The sequence below is a fragment of the Misgurnus anguillicaudatus genome, chromosome 25 (genome assembly GCF_027580225.2).
Source record: "Misgurnus anguillicaudatus chromosome 25, ASM2758022v2, whole genome shotgun sequence".
NCBI classification, from domain to species: domain Eukaryota; kingdom Metazoa; phylum Chordata; class Actinopteri; order Cypriniformes; family Cobitidae; genus Misgurnus; species Misgurnus anguillicaudatus.
Window position 1 is genome coordinate 6,542,593 of NC_073361.2, and position 8,889 is coordinate 6,551,481.

An 8,889-nucleotide genomic window follows, 5' to 3' on the forward strand; every position below is an offset into this window, starting at 1 on the left:
AAGGGATAGTTCAGCCAAAAATGATATTAACCCTTATGTGTTGTTGGGGCCATTTTTGCAATTTTTTTGTATTAATTTGGCCACAACTTTCTCTGTGTTTCAGCAAATGGAATAATTTTATGTGACAAATCTTATATTTTCACATATTTTAAGAAAATGCTTTGAAATTTTTCAAAAACTCAACAATATACCATGGTCAAATTCACTACCCTTTCATATTGCTAGCGGCCAAAAAAGGCCACTAAATTAAACTGCTGTAAAAATTTATCGGATGAATTTTTTTTCACACTTTTTTTTGCATAAATCTGCCAATCAACCTCAGTACCGATCAAAACCACCAAATGCTCGCAAAAATTCCACGACTTCAACTCTTCCACCGCCAAGCCCATAAGTAGTGCCACCGATTTGGGAAAAAAATACACACAAAATGACCGATTTTCAATATAAAAAGTGAATGTGGACTGGATTTTCTTTTACCTTTTTTACAGTCTTGGGCATGTCAAAGATTGGTAAAAACATTGGCTTTGATGCATTTTTTAGTTTTTGTGCAGCATCAGACCAAATTTTTTTCTCCCTCATTTATTGTTTATGGCCATTTTTTCCCATTATAACAACATTTTTTAAAAGCAGAGCCATGTCACGTTATTACCATGCATTCTTGATTCTTTGTGGTTGTACCTTTTGCAAAGAGGTAAAATTTGTCATTTTTACTGTTGGCACCATTAACCCTTTAGTAGCCTGTGCAAAAAAACAGAGCTTAAATTCTGGATTGTACATTGTATGGAGGTATATTTGGTGCAAAACAACTGCACACCTGTGACAGTGGAATTTGTATTTGTAGAGATTATCCACACATGTGTATCAGTAAATTTGAAGTCACAGATGAAGATTTGCAAACTTGTAGATCTTTCCCTCAAATACAACACAACAGTTACACATTCACAAATCCTTCAGTGCAGCTGCACAAATCCCATTTTACAAATCACAGATTAAGAAACTCACAAGCTCACGTTTATTGCTACAATTGCTGCAGTAAACACGGTGCAAAACCTACCCGAACACCCGCATCAAAGAACGTGAAGTCACACACAAATCCTGTACATTCGCAAATCAGTTCGTGCATCCGTGCGATGAGAGTTGCATGTGTGTAAAACATTTTTTTCACAAATATTCTTTTATTTTTGAAATATTTTCTAGCACAAACACAAGTACATAAATACAACCGCCTGAATCCGCCGCCACGAGTCCCAAACACCCCTCCCCGTGTGCTCTCTGTTCTGCACCAAATATCTCGAGATAAATGGTGCGAAAGCGATTTGTATACCTGTAGGCTATGTTCAGCACTTCCCACCAGGTGGCACCCGACACTCACTGAAGCAGAGTTTATTAATTACCAGCAATGTTTCAGCAAGGTAAATCGCCTTTATCAAGGTATTATTTTCACCAAGTGGAGAACAATATAAATGGGAGTGCTAATTATACACAGATGAAGGTAATTACATACAATATTCCAATGATTCATTAGTAAACAAAATATAAGTTCCAATAATCTCAAACCATCAATATAAGTAGAATAAAAAATACAAGCAGCAAATACACACATAGGCCTACATATAAATAAGATACCAAATGATGTAAGACCCATTCATTTTTAATATCATAATACCTATAAAAACAACCCAAATCAAAATCTTTTAAACCATGTGTGGCCAATGTTCGCATTTAATATACCTAAACGGCCTCCTGTCTAAGTAAATTGGTCCAACTCACCTCAACTTCTAGATGAAAATACCCTCTTAATTCCTATATACAATAATGAAGTTATAGGATGATTAAGTTCAACAAAATGCAGTGCTAATGGAAGGTTCATATTTCTGCATATTATTGCACTCTGATGTTTCACGATGCGTGTTTTATACTCTCTATTTGTTTTCCTACATATGATTTTCAACAATGACAGTGTTAAAGTGGTTTCTGTTGGTATAGATGGAGAAGAGAGGTCCGATCTAACTAATTTATTTCCTAGATTACATTCACATATATTCAGTTAGCCTATGTTTACTTTACTGACACAGCAATGTGCCCAGGATGGTAAAATAATTATTTCAATGTATTACTAATAAACAACACAAGTCTTGTGCATACTGACATGGTTTGAAATCTATAGTTATTTGTTTTTTTTCTGATGTGTTAGAAGTCATATATGTAGAGCAGAGAAATAAGACATTTATTCCTGGGGTGCATGCCCTAGAAAAATACATATGGACCTTGATATTTATAAAATCGTCTATATGGCCCTGCTCATGACAATAAGAATCCACTCTCAATAGTGTATTACGAGCTGTAGGTTTTTTAATCGGATCCCTATATAAAAAATTACGAGCTACCCACAAGTCTAAAAAGCTGATTTGATTTGGGTTAGCATCCAGGGTAAATGCTAAGAAATCAGAACAACTGTTTAGATAATAATAAAAACAATTTAGTTGTTCAGTTACCTGATTCAAAAAGACAGAAATAATCATCCAAATTAGTATATTAGAAGAAAAAGTATGTGTGTATTTGCTGCTTGTATTTTTTGGTCTGCTTGTATTGATGGTTTGAGATTTATGGAACTTATATTTTGTTTACTAATGAATCATTGGAATATTGTATGTAATTACCTTCATCTGTGTATAATTAGCACTCCCATTTATATTGTTCTCCACTTGGTGAAAATAATACCTTGATAAAGGCGATTTACCTTGCTGAAACATTGCTGGTAATTAATAAACTCTGCTTCAGGGAGTGTCGGGCGCCACCTGGTGGGCAGTGCTGAACATAGCCTACAGGTATACAAATTACTTTCGCACCATTTATCTCGAAATATTTGGTGCAAAACAGAGAGCACACGAAAAAGAGTGTTTGAAACTCGTAGCAGCAGATTCAAGCAGTTGTATTTATGTACTTGTGTTTGTGCTAGAAAATATTTCAAAAATAAAAAAATATTTGTGAAAATTTTTTTTTACACACATGCAACTCTCATCGCACAGATGCACAAACTGAGTTGTGAATGTACAAAATTTGTGTCTGACTTCACATACTTTGATGCAGGTGTTCAAGTAGGTTTTGCACCATATTTACTGCAGCAATTGTAGCAAAAACTTGAGCTTGTGAGTTTCTTAATCTGTGATTTGTAAAATGGGATTTGTGCAGCTGCACTGAAGGATTTGTGAATGTGTAACTGTTGTTTTGTATTTGAGGAAAGGAAAAAAAATCTACAAGTTTGCAAATCTTCATCTGTGACTTCAAATTTACTGATACACATGTGTGGATAATCCCTACAAATACAAATTCCACTGTCACAGGTGTGCAGTTGTTTTGCACCAAATATACCTTAATAACATTGAGTTATATGGAGTATAACAGCATATTAGACAGAGAGAGAGAGAGAGAGAGAGAGAGAGAGTGTGTGTGTGTGTGTGTGTGTGTGTGTTTGTGTGTGTGTGTGTGTGTGTGTGTGTGTGTGTGTGTGTGTGTGTGTGTGTGTGTGTGTGTGTGTGTGTGTGTGTGTGTGTGTGCGCGCATGCGTGCGTGCGTGTGCGTCTGTGTGAAAAAATCTGTAAAAAATCTTCTCTGTATCAGATTTATGCACAACATTTATTATGAACCAAAATGCAAAAACAACTTCAAATAAACTGAACAATGAAGCAAGAGTAGAAGATGGATGGAGAACTAAACAATCAAACAAATTTTTAGTGTGTATATGTGTATGTGTGTGTGTTCAGTCTTTTCAGCAGGACTTGCAGCATATTACTTGGTGCTCTCTGCAAGTGTGTGTACCACAACGGATACAAGTGCTGACTGTTCTTTTTTTTGTTCTGTACACCACTTGCATGTTCCCCTCTTCACTCCTGAGCTGCTGGTGCCTGCTGGTGTCTGTGGATTTGTGTCTAGAGCAGTGCTTCTCAAATAGTGGGGCGGGACCTCCAGGGGGGGCTCGAAGCGACACCAGGGGGGGCGCGTGAGACCCAGGGGAAAATACTTTTTCAGGAAGTGATTTTTTTGCACCGTCACCTAAAGACATTACACCCCAAACACGCTGATAAGCCGCTTGAGTTTTTCATTATTATTTATTGATTATATTTAATTTAATTTTTCAGTATCAAATGGTCAAAAAATATACTGTAAATAAGGATTTTTTTATTTCAGGCAAATTGATGCATTTTTAGTATTTTCTGTTACAGACTAAAAAACAATGTTAATAAAGTTATTCTTTGTTGTAAGTTGATTGATATTTATTTTTTTGTGTTTTCTTTAATGTTAATAAAGATACAATGCTTTGAAGATGTGTCATTTTATAGACAAATTATACTATTTACAGTTGCGGCGGAGAGTTGGGGGGGGCGAGGAACAGCAGAGGAAAATAATAAACCCTGACTGATTTTTTTGTGATTAAATACTGGCAGATTTAATTGTATACCAAATTGTACCACATTGTATACTTCAGTGCTACACTGTCTCTGTATACGTCTTTAGTGTTTGTATACAACACATTAAACTGGTGTGAGGGTTTAGTATAGCTGTCACCTAGACAGCTGTTTAACTCACAGTTAAACATTTGAGTGCTTTGTGTTGCCATTTTAGACATTTTAATCAACATAGCAACAAATCCAGTAAAAAAATGTGTGCAGAAGATTTTTTATATTTCCCAACACATGGCAACCCTGGCTGCATATAACTTCAAATTTAGATATGCTGTTTAGAAGTTTAACCAATGAATCAGATGTGGCCAGTTCTCAAATATCACATTTTCAAAGTTCACATAACAATAACTGATTTGACATCTTGCCGTAAAAGATGCTGTTGTCTGGTATAAATATTTCATTGATGTTTTCTGTATCAGATGTTTATATTAAAGCAACTTGTAGAACAAGAATTGTTTTGATAGTCACTATGGGACAATAAATGGAAGTCGTGTGTGATGCATAATGGTGATAACTCTGTAACTAAATCTCATAAGTGATCCCTATGGTTTCTATTGCCATCCCAAATCTTTAACCATTGTGCTCATATAGAGTTCAATCTCATATTTGACACATTTGCATTAAATTTGAATCACATACTTAAATCATATATGTATGGACAACCAGAAAGTATGCAAATACATTCTTCATATTTAGAAACACTATATATTTACATAACATTGATGCATGTAGCAGACACTTTTATGTAATTTACAGTGCATTGTACAGTGCATAGTTTTTCTTGAAAGATATGCATATGCTGCCCTCCTTGGCATCTAATGCCATTTCATCATACAATTGTAATTTCATTCAACTGTACACTCAAAGTCTGAATACATTGGCCAGTGTATCTCTATGCACCTTGGTGAAACAACAACTGACTAAAGAATAGAGGGTATGCACATGATGTCACCTTCGGCGAAAGTGACTGCGGTAACGCCCACTGAGTGGCAAAAAACAGAGCGGCAGCATTTGTGTACAGTGTGAAATCAGCGAAAACATGGGGGAAACGCGTCTAAATTGGAAAAAGCTGTTGTGTGATAGACTCTACTAACAGAATAACAAGATTTCGGAGCTATCGTTTTACAGACTGCCAAAAAACACCAAAAGGAGAAGTAAATTGATCGTTCATGCTAACGTCCACAGACCACAGGTGGGTTGATAAGTTGCTACAGTAGGGTCACTATCAAGCAGAGGTTTTACTTTCTATTTAAAAGTATTTTTTCAAGTATTTGTATTTTATCTGTGTTTTTCTTTGGAAAACATACATTCCAAAGCATATTATCATAATTTTTACTCTATCACATTTCATAAATATGCGGAGCCCCTAAGGGGACATGGAGCAAAAATTAAATAAAGTTTAGTTTCGCATGCGCACGTGAAACTTTTGCGTGCACACGTGAAACTATCGAGTGCAAACGTAAAACTTTCGCTTTCACGTGCGCGCCCCATAGTTTCACGTGCACGCGCGAAAGTTTCATGTGAGCACGCAAAACTAAACTTTAAAAAAATTCTGCACATGAAGGTTTCACGTGAGCACATGAAAAGAAGATTTTTTTACTCCAATGTCACCTTAGGGGCTCGGTATTAATACAAGTGTTTGTTTTACATTTAATATTTAAGTACATTAACGTACTTTTACTCAAGTAAATGACACAATTTTAATGTAATTATGTATTAAATACATTTTAATATGCAATATTACAGAATACACAGTATGATTCTATGCTTTAGAATGTAGTGAAGTAAAATTTTTCCCAATACAAACACCCTAATAAAGCATAGATGCTTCGAAAATGTAACTAATGTAACTAAGTATTGTCCACCTCTGCTATCAAGTCCAACTAAATTTATTTAAGCTAATAATAGTCAGTTTTACGGGCATTTTCGCAGCAGCCACTATGAAAACCAGCGAGTTTGTTGAACGTTTGCCACGCAACAGGGCGTGCTCCGGTGTGGTCACGTAGAAAAGTAATGTCAATGCATACCCTCTATACATCAAAACGCCCTAATTTTGACATTGCTTAATGGGTAATTTTGTCTGTATCTGAATGTTAAATAAATTCCCCACTCACCCTAAATCACATTCCCCAAAGTGACAATTTAACAGTTGTAACCATTTTCCATATGGCAAACATTTAAAGCACCCCAACACATGAGCAATTTAAACATTTAGCACTCACTTTTTTCCAAAATGACTTTATAGTGCAATCAAAGACTTTTTTTATCAGTTTGTGCATTCCCAACAAACCCATTACCCTGGGATTGGTAGTACCAATATCAGAAAAGCTCTGCAGTAGCTCAACTGTGAAAAATGTCAAAAGATTTATTGGTACAGTATAGGGGCTAGTGTCTGCAAGTATTTATAATTTAGTGGCTTTGAACATTTTTTCTGTTAAATGTGTGCATTTTAAGTACCACTCAATAGAACCTATTATTGATGTTATAAACAAATATTGTGCAGTGATACAGTTCTGGCAGGCTAAAACACTTTGTGACATTTCATTGATATGCTAATTATGTAGTATTATGTAAATACTATCTTTTGTTTTTGCATATAGATGATGAAACTTTTCAAAAGCTTTATTGGCAAAACCGTCCTGGAACTATGCATCAATAATAATTAACACGTTAAGATTTTGCAAATCATTATAATGACCTTTTATTTAGTAGAATGAGAAATATGCCACATAACACGTAACAAGGCATTCATATGTGCAGTGCTTAAAGTTTAATGATTGTCATTTGATTGATGTAGAACAAAATTAGCAAAACCTGTACTTGGCATAACAGTTTTGATCAGTATTTGTGTTACTATAACTTCTCATTCCTAACTTGTACAAAGAGCAAATGAACTGAAATTCAAAAACTGACCTGTAACATTTAAAACAAAATTTGTTTAATTTAGAATGTGGTTTGTAAAATAAATTGTTTTCCAATTATGGTTCATACAGTAGTTGCTGAATCCAACATTCATAAGGCATTCTGGGTTATGAGCGTATAAGAACAGCTGGAGAGGCAAAGGACCTGAGGAAATCTTTATTGACTGCCTCCAAACTGTGATACAGCTCTCTCAGCTGAGAAAGCTAACAAATATCCAACATAAACTGGTAATGGGTTTTATCCCAGATCAGGTGTTTGAATTGTAAAAACCCTTTCTGGAATGTCATAGTTTTTCTAGGTTGCTTTATAGCCATTTAACCTTAGTAAATGAGGTTAAATGGCTATAAAGCAACCTGACCCCCCCCCCCTTACTCTCCCGACCACGGCCCACCTGGAGGGCAGAACGAAGAGTTTAAGTTTAAGTCCTGCCCCCCCTTCCCTTTCCCATTTCCCCATATTCATTTTAATTAAATTAAATAAAAACTTATATTTTTTATACTTACGTGCACTTGTGTTGTCTGGTCATTGGGTTGGCTTTGGGGACCTCCTCGAGGTGGAAGTTAAAAAGGGGCGTGGCTCAATTACATTAGTGGCCAGCCCCGACTTGTGACACTATGTTGTAATATTGTAGCTTGACTATAACGACTGAAGGACCGTTAATGTATTATCAAAGAGAGCTGTTCGCTCGATCGACATCATCAAATGCCGTCGGAATGCGTTTATTAGTCTTCAAACATCTACCGAGGTTTCGTTTTCTTTTTTAATTGTGAGATTTTGCGTCTCTTTCTCTCGATGTGCTTCGGTCTAGCTCTGTCTGATGTCCACAGCTAGTCTCTCAATTCGGGGGTAATAAAGACCCTCCCCTTCCCCACAGACAGTGAAAGGACTTCGACTCCCCCACCCATAAATTAATTATTTTTTGTCATGATTTTGGGAAGGGTAGCCTAGGTGTGATTTTGAAGAATATCCAGTTTTAGGCTAATCAAAAATTGCTAAAGGGATCATTTTTGAATATCTGTCTTTTACGATTTCCAATGAAACAGATTTTATACATTATACATTACAGAAATGTATATACATTTTTAACTTATTGAATAATGTTTAATGTTTTCCCTACCACCTACTTGTATTGCATTGAACTATTGTTTCTGTTGTATTGGATTGTTTCATAACAGTGTCATTTAAAATGTACTTAAAATTGTATTATTTAATTTATTCTTTCATTGGTTCCTTTTGTTTTTAAAATAAACGAGGAAGGTAATTTACCTGTGCTAAAACCCTTAAAACATATAAGGCAGCTGCAAAACTGTCTAGCAGCAACAATATTTTTGCCTGGGCAGTGTAAGTTAAAACTTGTTTATTATTTCTCCGACGTTACTATCTACCATAGGACTGATCTGAAGACTTTTCAATATTTCCATTATTAAGTCAATAGCCTAATATCAACCAGGGGCGGCGTTTGCGTATGTCAGCGTAGTTGCAGTCGCCATACCCTGGCATGATG